Source organism: Gymnogyps californianus, chromosome 9 (genome assembly GCF_018139145.2).
Source record: "Gymnogyps californianus isolate 813 chromosome 9, ASM1813914v2, whole genome shotgun sequence".
Classification (NCBI taxonomy): Eukaryota; Metazoa; Chordata; class Aves; order Accipitriformes; family Cathartidae; genus Gymnogyps; species Gymnogyps californianus.
Genome location: NC_059479.1, coordinates 19,454,499 through 19,467,644, shown reverse-complemented (window position 1 = coordinate 19,467,644; position 13,146 = coordinate 19,454,499). Strand labels below are relative to the sequence as shown.

The 13,146-nt window shown below is 37.6% G+C and overlaps 1 protein-coding gene across 1 annotated transcript in view; it reads left to right on the top strand.

The window, feature by feature from the left end:
• Positions 1 to 279: 279 nt before the first annotated feature.
• Positions 280 to 13,146, top strand: part of TENM1 (teneurin transmembrane protein 1) — an 840,514-nt gene continuing 827,647 nt past the window's right edge. The window contains exon 1 of the mRNA XM_050901608.1: positions 280 to 342. The gene's annotated coding sequence lies outside the window, so the exon portion shown is untranslated. The remainder of the gene's footprint in view (positions 343 to 13,146) is intronic.

Genomic DNA, 13,146 nt, shown 5'->3' with positions numbered 1-13,146 from the left:
TCCCACAAGATAAGAATGACGTCGTCGTCTTATAAGCAAGACTAGCTAGAAAACTGATTTTTCTGTAGTGTGTCATCTTGTTCTGCTGCTTATCGTTAACCCCCTGCCAGGTATTCAGTAGAAGAGGCTCATGTGTGAGCCCCGCAGGCCATTTCACTCAAAGTGATTACCATGATTTACATGTCTATGCAAACTCAGGTCGTTGAGAAGGTCTCTTAAGAACAGCCGAGCCAGCAGATCAAAACAGGGATGAGAAGTAAGGCTGCACCGGAGGCTGTAATCTCTTCTACCTCATGAAGGGGAGGCTGGTAAACAAGCTCTCCTTTTCCACAAAATGATAAGGTAATTTACTGTAAAATGAAGTTACATCAGTAAAATCTGTTGTATTGCAATTAACTAGAATTTCTAACCTCTGGCTTACCCTTACCTAAATTCTTTTCTTTCTTTAAGGTTTTGCTAAACGGTGTTTCTTGGCTGAATAATTAGTCTTATATATAATATTTGAAGAAATTAGAACCTGGATGAGTAGCTCATTATCTAGGAAAAAACTGACAACGCAGGTTTTCAGTCACAGAGTTGAAAGGAGGAATGAGGTGCAAATTGTGGAATGACTTCTGTTTTCTTCAGCTGATTTGTCTGTGCATATATCTGTAGTGGTAGGTGCACGTTTGAGAAGTGTTCAGATTCACCTTGTGATAGAATAAAGTTAACAAACATAGCTCACCGCTTAGCGGGAAATAGATTGTCAACTCCAAAAAATAAATGGATAAAAAATCAATTAAGTCACTTGAGTAAAAAGGATATAGAGCATACTGATATGGCAACAGTTATGAAAAAGACCTTCATAAGTCATACTTTTGACATGTTAGGTATGGATTTTTAACATAGCGAAGGAAACATAGTAGTCCCCTCTTTGGGTCAAATGTCATTCACTTAGTTGATAGCCATTGTGGGAGTGGGGAGGGAGAATAGAATAGAATAAAATAGCCTTTAGGAACATCTTTTTGCAATGTATGCTCAGGACTGCCTTGCTTTTCATCATAAGGTTCAGAACATGTGCTGTGAAACTTGCATTGCGACACAGCTGAAGAATCTGCTCAAGATACTTTTCAACGGTGCAAGCTAGTGTTGAGAAATGGTGAGTGCAAAGTAACCAGTGAACGTCAGTTATCCCCCCACCCGCAATCTCTCATCTAAATTGATTTGACTGAAAGGAACTGGTTATTGTTTAATCTACTTAAACATATAATGAGTTTAAAACTGTCAGATTTTTAGGCTTTAGGAGCTTTCCAGGATCTGGAATAAAATCTGGATAAAATTTAGGAATCTCTAAGGGTCTGTCGCTCACAGCAATGGACTCCATACTGCTCCACTTATGACTGCACGATCCATTCATTTGCCTAAATCCCCGCTACCGAGGGCTCGTAACAGACCAGAACCAACTGTGCCAACTCTCGAGTGGCTGGAAGCAAAGCCAGTTCCACTACTGCAAGTCCTTTTTTGAGAGTCAGAAATGTTAGCATGTCTTTGAATAACTCCAGCAAAGACTAGCAGTGCAGTCACAGTGACAGTCCCTCACAGCGTTGGTTTGTTTGTTTGTTTTTTCTTTTAAGGTTTAACTCCTAGATGGGAATCTGGCACCTACAGTTTTATCTATGAAACCAGTTACAGATAAAAGTGACAGCACTTGGCCATAGAAATGCATGATGCACTGTTGCAATCAGGTGATTAGGACCCAAATGAAGTAATTGTGCTTACAATTAATTGCCGCCTTGATTGATCTTAGTCAGCATTGAGAGGAAACTGTTTATAAAAGTTTCAATGTGGTATCAGCCTAATAATAGAATTTCAGACTTCAATCAAAGAAAGCAGTAAGAGTAAATAAGTGGCCTGATAACTATGAAGGAGAATAAGCAAGAAAACAAGTCCATATTTCTCTTTTCTGCAGGCTTTTCAGTTGTAATGGATAATACACACTGTGGTTTTAGTGGAAAGTAGTGGTATTTAAAAGGAAAACTTTTGATATAAAATGTCAACACAATCTTTGCATACTTTTCCTGCACAATTCAGTGGAGTATGAAAAGACATACTGCATCCTTTCCTGTAGGAAGCTGGTCTTCCTTATGTGGTTTGTATTCATCCTTAACCATCACTGAGTATCTCACAGGAGTATTGTGGCTGAGTCTAGACAGATGTGCTGTACATCTCAAACTAGTTTTCAATTTTCAAGGCATGCTGAATTTGCAACCATCCCATACAGCTTATCATACATTCATCCCATCAACATGAAAAGCTATTTTCTAGTGCTAACAGGCTAGATTTAGTATCACACTGGACTCATCAGTTAGGTATAAAATTCCTATCTGCGTTGCTTTTGCCAAAAAACAGGAAAAAATGTTTCTATGGCTGTTCTGCCACATCAGGTTTCCTAAGCATTCCAAGCACTTAGACATGACAATGTTTTGACTATATTTATGTAAAATGAATTTTTTTTGCATTCTTAATTGCATGTATTAGGGTTTTTTTTTTACTGTATTCTGGGGGCTTTCTGGTAGTGTTCTAATATCACAGTGCCTAACCAGCTTGAGTAGCACTCCTGAAATTTATGAAGACAACAGGCTTCTATCTTCTCTGTGGTTTTATATGCCACTGTAACACAAATTAACACACAGGTGCTGGTCATGAACATTCTTATCTGGTAGGCAGAAAAAAAATCAAAGAATTGTTGAGTGATATAAACCTGGTAAAAGGCTGACAAATTGGCAGATCTCTAAAACCTTCTGGAACAAAGCTGAGCTTCTGGATCACAAATACCTCTGCATTGCAGTCCTGGGAAAGACAAAGCAGGTGGGAAGGATCATTGAGTTGATCCACTCTTAAGGCAGAGTGGATGAAATAGTTTGTTTACATGCATGTAATTTTCAGGTGACTGAGCATGGGATGAGCTGGCTTTGCTCAGGGTTCAAATTTTGGCTGCTTTGTACATTTATGAGTCATCATGTAGTGTATTAGGACTTTTAAGGTTCCCAGCAACTGGTGGTCATGTTTCAGTATCAATTCTTCAGATGAATGTCCTGGTTTCGGCTGGGATAGATAAATGGGGGGGAGTTGGCCAAGAGGGGCAGATCACTGCTCAGACATCGGTCAGCGGGTGGTGAGCAATTGCATTGCGCATCACTGGTTCCCCCCTGCCTCGTTATATTCCTTTTAATTACTATTACTTTATTATTATGTGTCATTATTATTGTTAGTATTACATTTTAATTTAGTTATTAAACCGTTCTTATATTAACCCATGAGTTTTACCTTTTTTCCCAATTCTCCTCCCCATCCCACAGGGAGTGGGGTGGGGGAGTGAAGGAGCAGCTGCGTGGTGCTTAGCTGCTGGCTGGGGTTAAACCATGACAATAAAACATGATCTTATACTTATTGATCAAAATGTAGATGTAGTCAATGTATGTTTGGTATTTCCTTTGTCAGTTCTATATTTTTGACTTTTGGTTAGAAATTCTCCATATAATATTAAACTGTTGCATAGAGTAAGCTGTTGCTTTTGTTCCCATTTAATTGATTTAATTAGAATAATTGGCTGTGGTCCACTTGATTCATAATTTCTCTATATAGACACTAAATTATCTTTTCTCTGGTTTGTGGCTCAACATTTTCTCCCTATTTTGATCTTGTTAGAATCCCTATTTTGATCCTGTTAGAATAAGTATGATACTCTCTGTTTCAGCATATTGGTATAATCTGATTACATCCAGGACTTGGAATATTTTCCACGGTATTAAAACTCTGGAGTCATTGGGAATGTAAAAGGCTTCAATAATTTCTTATAATATTTTTAATGATGGTTACTAATTGCTGAAGCACTCCATTTGTAAACATGCTTTGTTTCCCTTGGTGGGAAATACAAACACACACAAATGACGAACAGCGTTTTGAAAAACGCATATGGGGTCAGAAGTTATTTCTGCCCTATATGTTGAAATGAGTATTGGTCATGTATTCTGTAATCACAAAACATGAAAACATGCCATACAAATCACTTATATTTCAGATTAACACTGAATCCTCTATTCCATTGCATCTTGTTTGCAAATAGTATTATATAATAAATACATAAATATATAAAGAGTATATTAATATTCACCTTGTTTCTTCCTACGGCAGGCTTCTTTCTGTATGAAGGTATTAAAGTTGTGTTAGTACGCTGACTGTAGAGCATCTCTGCACCTAACTTCCAGTGGCTTTTCTATATATTTCATAAAATCAGTGTTAGCATATTTATGAAACAGAGTTGGAGGATTGTTTGCTTTATCTGTATATATACACACACATCCCCCACCATCATCCCTCCAGTAATACTAGCTGCCTAGAACCAAATTCTCATAGCTTTCATGCCACAAAGAGATTGAAAAGTTTGGTAGATGATGGATAACTCCCCTCATCCCCAATATATGGACAACATGTATAGTTAACATTGTTTTGCAAGAGCATTTTCCCAGGAACATAGCTTACTGGAATAATAAATAGTTTCAGGAATGAATGGAATGTATAGTGTCTGAGAGCTAAACTGTGCTCTAACAGTTTAGTAAATTTAGGATAAATATCTTTATTTTGTTATCCTTTTGTAAGGAAGAGCAGTTTCTTTTGATTTCTGTTCCTGAAGAGGTGGAGAATGCCTGCAGATAAGCTTGGGGAGGTAGTTGGAGCTTGGCTGAAGAGCAGCTGAGCTGGTAGCCTCGAGGAAGGCTTTTGTAGCTCGGTGGACTAACATTGATTATGCACTCATCTGAAGCTGACTTTGAGTTTTTGCTGCACTGTCCTGCAGCCTGTGGAGCAGAAGCCTCTATCTTTCTATGTATCTATTTTAATGTGTTTTTCTTAAGACTTAAAAATTCTCTCAGCTGTGGGGATATTTTTATTCTATTGGCAGTACTTCATTTATTTTATTGCACCCCTGGTGTGGTGGGGTAGATTCTGAGTCTGGTAGATTCTGAGTCTTTTACTCTGCCTTGGTAAAAGTGTTCTTAGCAGAACCAAAGTGGAAAATCCATGAAAAATACTGTGTGATGGAAAGAAATATACTATGGGATATAACCACTCCAAATAACAGTCTGGAAGGTGACATTGAAGGACCTCATTACCTCCTTCAGCCCTTAGCAAGCAGCCAACTAAACCAGCTGCTCTGGGAGATGGCAGCCTGAGCAAAATGGGAGCAGTAGGTGGAGAGGGATGAGGGATACAGGTTGGCAAAAGTAATAGAGAAACCGCTGCGTTGGAAAGGGGCAGTAGAAAGGGACAATTTCTGTCACAGGCAAAGCAGTGATCTTAAAACCCCTCGTCTGTGTAGCCAGCAAGGCTCATGAATGCTGGAAGAACCGTGAAGTCTGGCAAACAACACAGACAATGCTGATATATCCATGTAGCAAAGCTTTTTTTGTTGGGATGAGAAAGTTTGAAACTATATGATAGCAAAGTGATAAATTAATGTCAAATTTAGGCCCCAATGTTTATGTTAAACTCAAATACTGTTTTGATAATTTTATGAGTCTGCTGTTCTTGTCTTTAATCCAATATAACATGCTTTGGTATAGTATAAAAGAAAAGGGAGGGAAGATCTCCACTGAAGGATAGATGATTCATTTCTTAAGGAAGAGAACTGAAATACAGTCAGAAAGAAACCACATCCTTATACTTGTTAATTCATCATAAGACTCCTTTTTTTCTTTTTTCTTTTTTTTTTTAAGTAATTTTCTGGCAAGTATATTTTACTTTAATATGGCTATTAAACTCTAAATGCTTTCTACAATCAACTGGTTGTTGAATATTCAGAAAACGTTGCACTAAATCTAAACTACATGTTTACTCAGACACGGCAGGACTTGATTCATCAATGTTTCATAGATACATATACATTTTTGTTGTTTTAAAAGAGCTCTGGAAGTACCTAGAGGACTCTCTTCTGCCAACAAGGAATTAGATGCCATTAGACTGGATCCTTTCATGTAGATTTTGTTGGAAAAAGCTTCACTTAAAGACAGCATGTCTCGTTGGTTTGCCTTGTTCTCTAAAGCCTATGCATTATAATAGAGGGTCCAAACACAGTTCAGCAGAGAAATCTCCTGCAGTACCGTGAGAGTTGCATTGACCCAGCATTGCAGTGGCTGCCACAAGGGGTATCTGCAAAGCCCTTGTGTGCAGTGCAACATCTAAGCATATTGGCCACTTGGCCAAAGATAGACAATTGGATGCTCTTTGCTGCGGTCTTTATGAGCCATTTTGCTGCACTGTATGAGAATCTTCTACCTATACTGCCAAATGTCCTGTGTTTCACTCAGTTGTTAGTGGGATTTATCCCTATTCACAGAGCTCTGAGTGTGGAGAGACCATAGCAAATTCAAAGGCAGGACCAAAGCATTTCCCAAGACTCAAAACTACCATTTTGTGTATTAGCTACGCAGACCGCATATAAAACGTTTTCTGTACTTCATTGAAGCTATGAGGTAAATGCCTTGTTTAGCCAGAGTCCTATCATTCTTTCAATCATGATGTCAGTTTGGCCTTTACAAAAAAAACAAAGGGGGGGAGGGGAAGGGTTGGTGGTGGGGAGGAAGGAGACAAAAACGTATGTAACAATCTCTTTCAGGCTAAGCTCTTTACTTCAGATACCTAATTATTAGCAGGCTTTTAAAAGAACTATAACTTCCTACAGATTTATTGCACTCTTTTTTTTTTTTTTTTTTTTTTTTCCCTAGCATCTTTCTGAAAGTGTCTGGCTATTCTGTTGATGTCCTACGAGCAATTCTGTTGGGGAATGTGATAAAACACAGTGCTACATGTATCAGAAATATATGCTGATTTAATATTTTTGGGTGTATGTGCCTCGGAATTCCTAAGTTATAATTTGTTTTGGTAAATAACTGCAGTAAAAAACATCAGCAATAACAAACAAAACATTGCAGTTTATTCTTTAGTCAACGTTTTCTTTTGATTTCCTATCTTCTACAATAGCAAATCTGTCACTGCGAAGAAGTATTTTCTGGCTTTTACTGGAAAAAAATGTATTGTTCTTACTGCTTTGTTAATACAAGCTGCTTTCACGTTTGCTTTCACGTTTCCTTTCTACTTTGCAAAAACATGGCACTTGCCTCTTGATATTTCCCAGCTAATTTATATGTAATATTTATCTATGCATAAAAGGTGCTATACATAACACACCTTTTGCTAAGGTAAGTAACAGTAAATATTTGGCTTCTGTGGCCATATGCAAAAATTGCTTAATGATACTCTATACAATACCAGAATATAGCAAAGGTTTATAATTACTGAAAAACTAAGGCTAACTGGAGAAAAATGAGTGTGTGTATAATGTCAGTGGAAACTTTGACCAGAGCAGCTATATGGTGTCTGATTTCATTGATGTTTATGGCAAATTTCAGTTCCTTAATGTTATTTAACTATGTATATATTGTTAAGTGAGTTGTCATATAGTTTTACATTTCTGTGATGCCTTTCATTGGAAATGTTGTGGTTCTCTCCCTGAAAATAAAAACCCCATAGCAGATCAATATGTCAGTATGACATAAATGTATTTCATATGAACATACAGAGTTGTGTTGCTGCCACAGTTGTAATATGTCCGTACAAAGCACGTGAAGACTTCCCGAGCTTGGGACAGCCAGGCTCTGTGCCGTAACAGTAAATGGCACCAGGCACTGGTAAGTGCTCATCTATGTTAGTGCATTCCCTGGGCACAGTTTTGGCCTGCACCAAGGAGCACTGTACAAGACAGCATTATACAAGGAGCGTTATACAAGGGTATGGTTCAAGGGACTGTGTGGAGTCTATTTCCAGCTGGTAGAGTGGGAAAGGCCACCCACTTTGAAGAAAAGGCAGGATTTTGCCATGCTGATGTTGGCGTGGAGGCTGAAATGAATGCTGTAGCTCCCTGGAGGAAGGACCAAGGGCAGGGGGAGGTAGCGAGGAGCAGAAGGGGGACTTGAACGTTCCTGTTGTGAAACTCGCGGTCCGCAGCCAGAGTGGGATCAGCTGAGCAATTTGGTCCACGAAGTATATGGATCAAATCTGCAAAAAGTCCGTTGAAGGAGTGATGTAGAAAGCCTAGAGACTTCTCATGCCCCCATTTCAGGGTAAGAACCAATTTCTTTTTCATCCCTTTTGTATGTGAAGGGAGAACTTCCAATTTATGGATTCAAAAAAAGAAAATACAACTAACTAGGTCAATTAAAAATACTGCATATAGATTTTTCTGAGTAATTTCTGTATTGCTGAACTCCAACACAGGCTCTTTAGAGATGTATGTAACCTTGTCCCTTCCCTGCTGACTTTTTAAGTTGTGGAAGATGTTAAAAAACTGTCATCTCTCTTCTGCTGCTGTGCCTAAACGTCGTATTGTCTTTCACCGTAGCCAGGACTGGACAGTGATTGAGTGTCATCTAGCGCTTATTAATATGAATGTTGTCATTTGTCATCCCAGTCATCACTGTCACTTTGTCATTTCAGTTTGTGTTATATTGGCTCATGGTGTTGCTACCTTTCTGTCCTTCATCTTCCATGTTAGATTCATGAATTATATAAGTTAACATACCTGAAGACTAGTCCCAAGGAAAAAAGATCCACGTCTAAAAATTACATTCACTCTATGTACACGCTATTGCAAGTGGTGCGTGATTTTTAGGGAAGAAGAGTGTCTATTTTATCTTAGACCATGGATTACGCTGTATTTCTATTTCCCTTTATGTTCCTTCTGTAAGAGAATAAAAGCTACACAATGTCATTGCATTAGCAAGAAAAAGCCTTTGGTCTTCCTATTTAATTGGGTTATTTCAGTGTAGTCAGGAGAATATGGTCTTTCCGAAACATCATATTTAAATTTTTACTCCTATCTTCAGAAAGCTAAAGGGCGATAGTAATAACCAAAATAATCTCATGCTGCCATTATCTAGAATGAAGGTAAATTAGGTTCACAAAAAACAGGGATTTATTCCACAGCTGAAACAAACTGGAATATCTGTTTGAATAATAGAGAGGGCTGGAGAGAGAATAAAACATCACTGAGAAAAGAAGTATTAAAAAAAAAAAAGCTATCTAACATTGTTGGATTTTCACAGAATTTGCCATACCAGCGGGCATTGTTTTTAGAATGGAGACACCCTGATGTTGGTTGAAATAGTTGAATTTTTTTAATCAGAACTTAGTTCATACCTGTCAAAACTTCAATTTTTTTTTTTTTTTTTTTTTAGTATATGCCAGCTGAATACTAGATATATACTGCTGTTACTCCTGGCTAAATATATTATAGGCACTTACATGCTGCTTGCACAGTGATACCTGGCTCCGTACAGAGTATATGCGTGCCTTGTATTGTCACGGGGTACTCTTCTGGGATTTGACTGTACTTACACTTACAGTGAAGGAGCCTAGTCTGTCTGCTTGGTCTGTTCTCCAGCTTGCCTATTCCAAAGAGAACCAGAACCATCAACATATGTTGCAGGGAAATCAAATTGCTGAGGTCTTAATTAAAGAGAAGAAATTAGTTTATGAATTAGGTAGGATACAGAAAGAGCTTTCCAGGGAACACCTACTGACTTCTTCAGGAGTTTCAGAAAACAAATTTGTATCCAGAGAATGACCCCATTCTCTAGCTGGAAGCTTTAGGTTCTAATGCAAAAGCATGAGAACCATGTCTAGTGAAGAAACAACGGGCCCCTGACATTGAGGCAGAGCCAGTGTGAAGTACACGAACTCAGAAAAAAATGTCACTACTTGGAGGCACTATGGTAAGGTAGTTTTTCCAAGTAATGGGAAATCCAGGAAAGCTGTCTTGTAAAATACAGTGTTAATATTACAGATATGAAGCATATTATAAAAGGGAATGTGAAGCTGAAAAATCTGCTCACCTGTACAGAAACGGAAAGCTGTATAAATGTTATGCATGCAGTAATATTTTTAGACCATATGGGGGTTATGTATTTTGGCTTTCAGGGGTTTTTCATCATCATCACTTGTGGGTCTTGTGAATGTCTCTCTCGGGGAATAAAGGCTTGAAGAAAAGCTGATGGCAAGGGAATCTGCTGGACTGTTAATTTTCATTTTCTTCCCAGAACTGCCTTATATTATGCAGTAATCCATATTAATTCTGCTGAGGAAAAATACTATCTGCTTTTTCTTTCCCTTTTTCCCTCCTCTTTTTATTTCAGATGAAGAAATTGCTAGAACGCTTTCCTGATTTCTGTCATGCAGGAAGGAACTGCCTTTTCTGTTTTTGTCAAGTAAACCGTCTTGCTTTAGCATCTTCAAAACCATCTTCCCATAACTTAATTAAAATTCAGCCTTAAAATTACACTTAAAGTGTAAAATGCAGCAATAAAAATGATCAATAGAAAAATAATTAAATTATTATCACTAGCATATACATTTAACTCTCTAAAGTTCATTTTCCTTTGAAATTAAGTATCTGAATAATTTGACAAAGGTTTTGGGGAGTATAAATTCATGTTTTTGACTGTAGGTATGCATATAAATCCAGAGAAAAGGGAAAATAAGAGGCTTCAAAAAATAATCTGATCTGATTTACTCCCCATTGAAAAAATGCAAAAAAATCTGTCTTCTTCTGTGTTGCCTTTTGATTTCTTCCACAACTTGGGATGATTTTTTTATTGTTGTTTTAAATCTAACTCTGGGCAGTCAGGGAAATATGCAGTGTGAAATTTCTATCATTAAACTTATTTTTTAAAAATCACATAGCATTTAAAAAAATCACATCAAGCATTGTCAATATCCTAGCTATGCCAAGGCTTTGATCAGAGTTTGCAGCATAACAGCCAACGGCTAATCCATGAAACCTGAACTGAGGGGATACCTCAGTTCAGCAAGGCACAAACTTTGAAGAGTTCTCTTATTTTAGGCATTATTTCTCTGACTTCTTGTGAAAGAAATACTCATGTTGCAGGCCTATTGCAATTCATTATACAAATCAGTCCACAATTAGATACAAATCTAGGAAAAAAAAAATGGACTTTTTAACCTGTGGTATTAATGCAAATATTTGTAGAATTATAGCGTGTCTTCAGTGGAGGTGTGATTACTGGTTGTTTGAGCTTTAGTCTATCTATCTTCAGTCCATCTTGCAGAGGATGTTGTGGGCCCGGGTTCACAGGGGTTTGTGTAGCCATAGCTACATACCACAATAGGTGGCCAAGATAGTTATAATAAAGCTATCATTAGTGACATTACAGATGTTGCAATCACACATGTAGTTTTGCCACGTATAACAGTGTTTTGTTTAGGTGAATATGCCTCCTAAGAAGGCATAAGATGATTACAGATCATGTGCGAGACAGAACTAAAGCCAAAAATAGACCACCAGATCTGTTTTGGGTATATGGAGGGTCAGTTTGGGATTTTGCACCACATCTCCAGAATTAGGGTTACTGGGAAGCAAAGTGTAGGTACCTTGCACTAGTGAGGGGAGTCAGTGAGCAGATTTTATTAGATCAGTCTGCTGATTGATCTTGTCTGGACTAAGTTTAACTAGAGAAATGATGAGAAATGGCAGCAGCTCGGCTACAGCTTCAGGAAGGGCAATCTTGAGAACAACAAAGAGGGCAAAAAGCTAAACCCAAAGAACCAAGAATCTATCTTTTTTTTTTTTTTTTTTTTTTTTAAGTAAGCTTTCACTAGAAGAGTGGGAATAAATAGTCCAAAACTGCTTCGAGACATGCTACAAAACTACATAAGCCTTTCCACAAATCCCTAAACCAGAAGTGTTGAGAATTTCTCTTCTTTAAATGGTGTAATGATAATTTTTTTGGAAATTGGAGGTTTACAGGTAAAACTGCATTACGTGTGCTGAATTACATGTAATTCACTGTCTCACCTCAATTTCTTTCAAGCATGTGATGGGACAACATGGCTAGATTGCACAGAATGATACTTTAGTTGCTTCATGATGGTATTTTTTCACCTTAGTTCTGCAGCTAATCTCTTCAGGGCTGGGATTTAAAAAAAATATTCCAGTTCTGGGGTGTTTTTATACTGTGTTCAAGTACTTGGCAATTTGTGTCTGGTGACTTTTTTTTTTTTTAAGCCTTTTGTAGACCTAGTTAAATCTTCCTCCAGCTGCAAGGGTTTGTTTGGTTTGGGTTTTTTTTTTTTGTTTGGTGTCCCGTTGTTCCCCTCCCCCCCCTTCCTAGTGATATCTTTTTGTGATGGTTTGGGTGCTTCTACTCCCAGGATTGTCTCTTGCTATGATCTAATGTTTTCACTGAGCCAAATCTCAGCCGTGGGTGACCTCACTGGCTGCAATAGCTATATGAGGACTTAGAATGTATGTGTACTTTAAATAAATTGTTGAGGGTTTTTTTCCTTCTGCTTTGTTTTCTATAATTTCAGCTTCCTTTCTATAGTGAGTAAATGCTTAACTATTTTTATCTATAATGATGATGTATTTTGAATGTGAGATCAGGTGCTACCTGCTTGGGAAGGTTTCTGCTTTTTCTATGAGCTCTACATTTTCATATATATACACTTTGTTAAAACAGAAATAGATACATGTAAGTATGTATTTTGTCAGCTCTCTCAACCAGATTATCAGGCAGCCTGTAATGCTTATTAAAAAGTACAAAATCCTAAAGTATATGACACATACTTAAATGGACTCCAGTTGACTTTTTTTTTTTCAGAAAGCAGACATGAACACCTGTATTCAATGACCTCAGTATCCATGAATACTTTTACCGAGGAAAAGAAACTTAGAAAGCTGCCGCGCTTTAAAATTAACTCTCTCTTTTGGGCAGGGAAGCAAACTCATTGCTGAAATGCGTTAGACAACTTTCTTTCCTTCCCTCTGGGAGATGTGTCAAACCTAAGAAATGGTAATTTAGAAATCCCAGCTGTATTAAACTTGGCTTGGAAAGTAAACTTGGTTGTCTTAACTTTCAGAGAAGCATAAGGAGAGGAAGTATTGCTCATTCTTATTTATATGAATTTTATATTCTTACTTTGTATGAAAATCTTATTGTGGTTTTGGCTTAGACTTTAATTCAGGTTAGTTTAAGCATAAGTTCTATGTTATTCAAGAGAGATGATGCTTTAAATAAAGAATTTGGCAGTACTGTT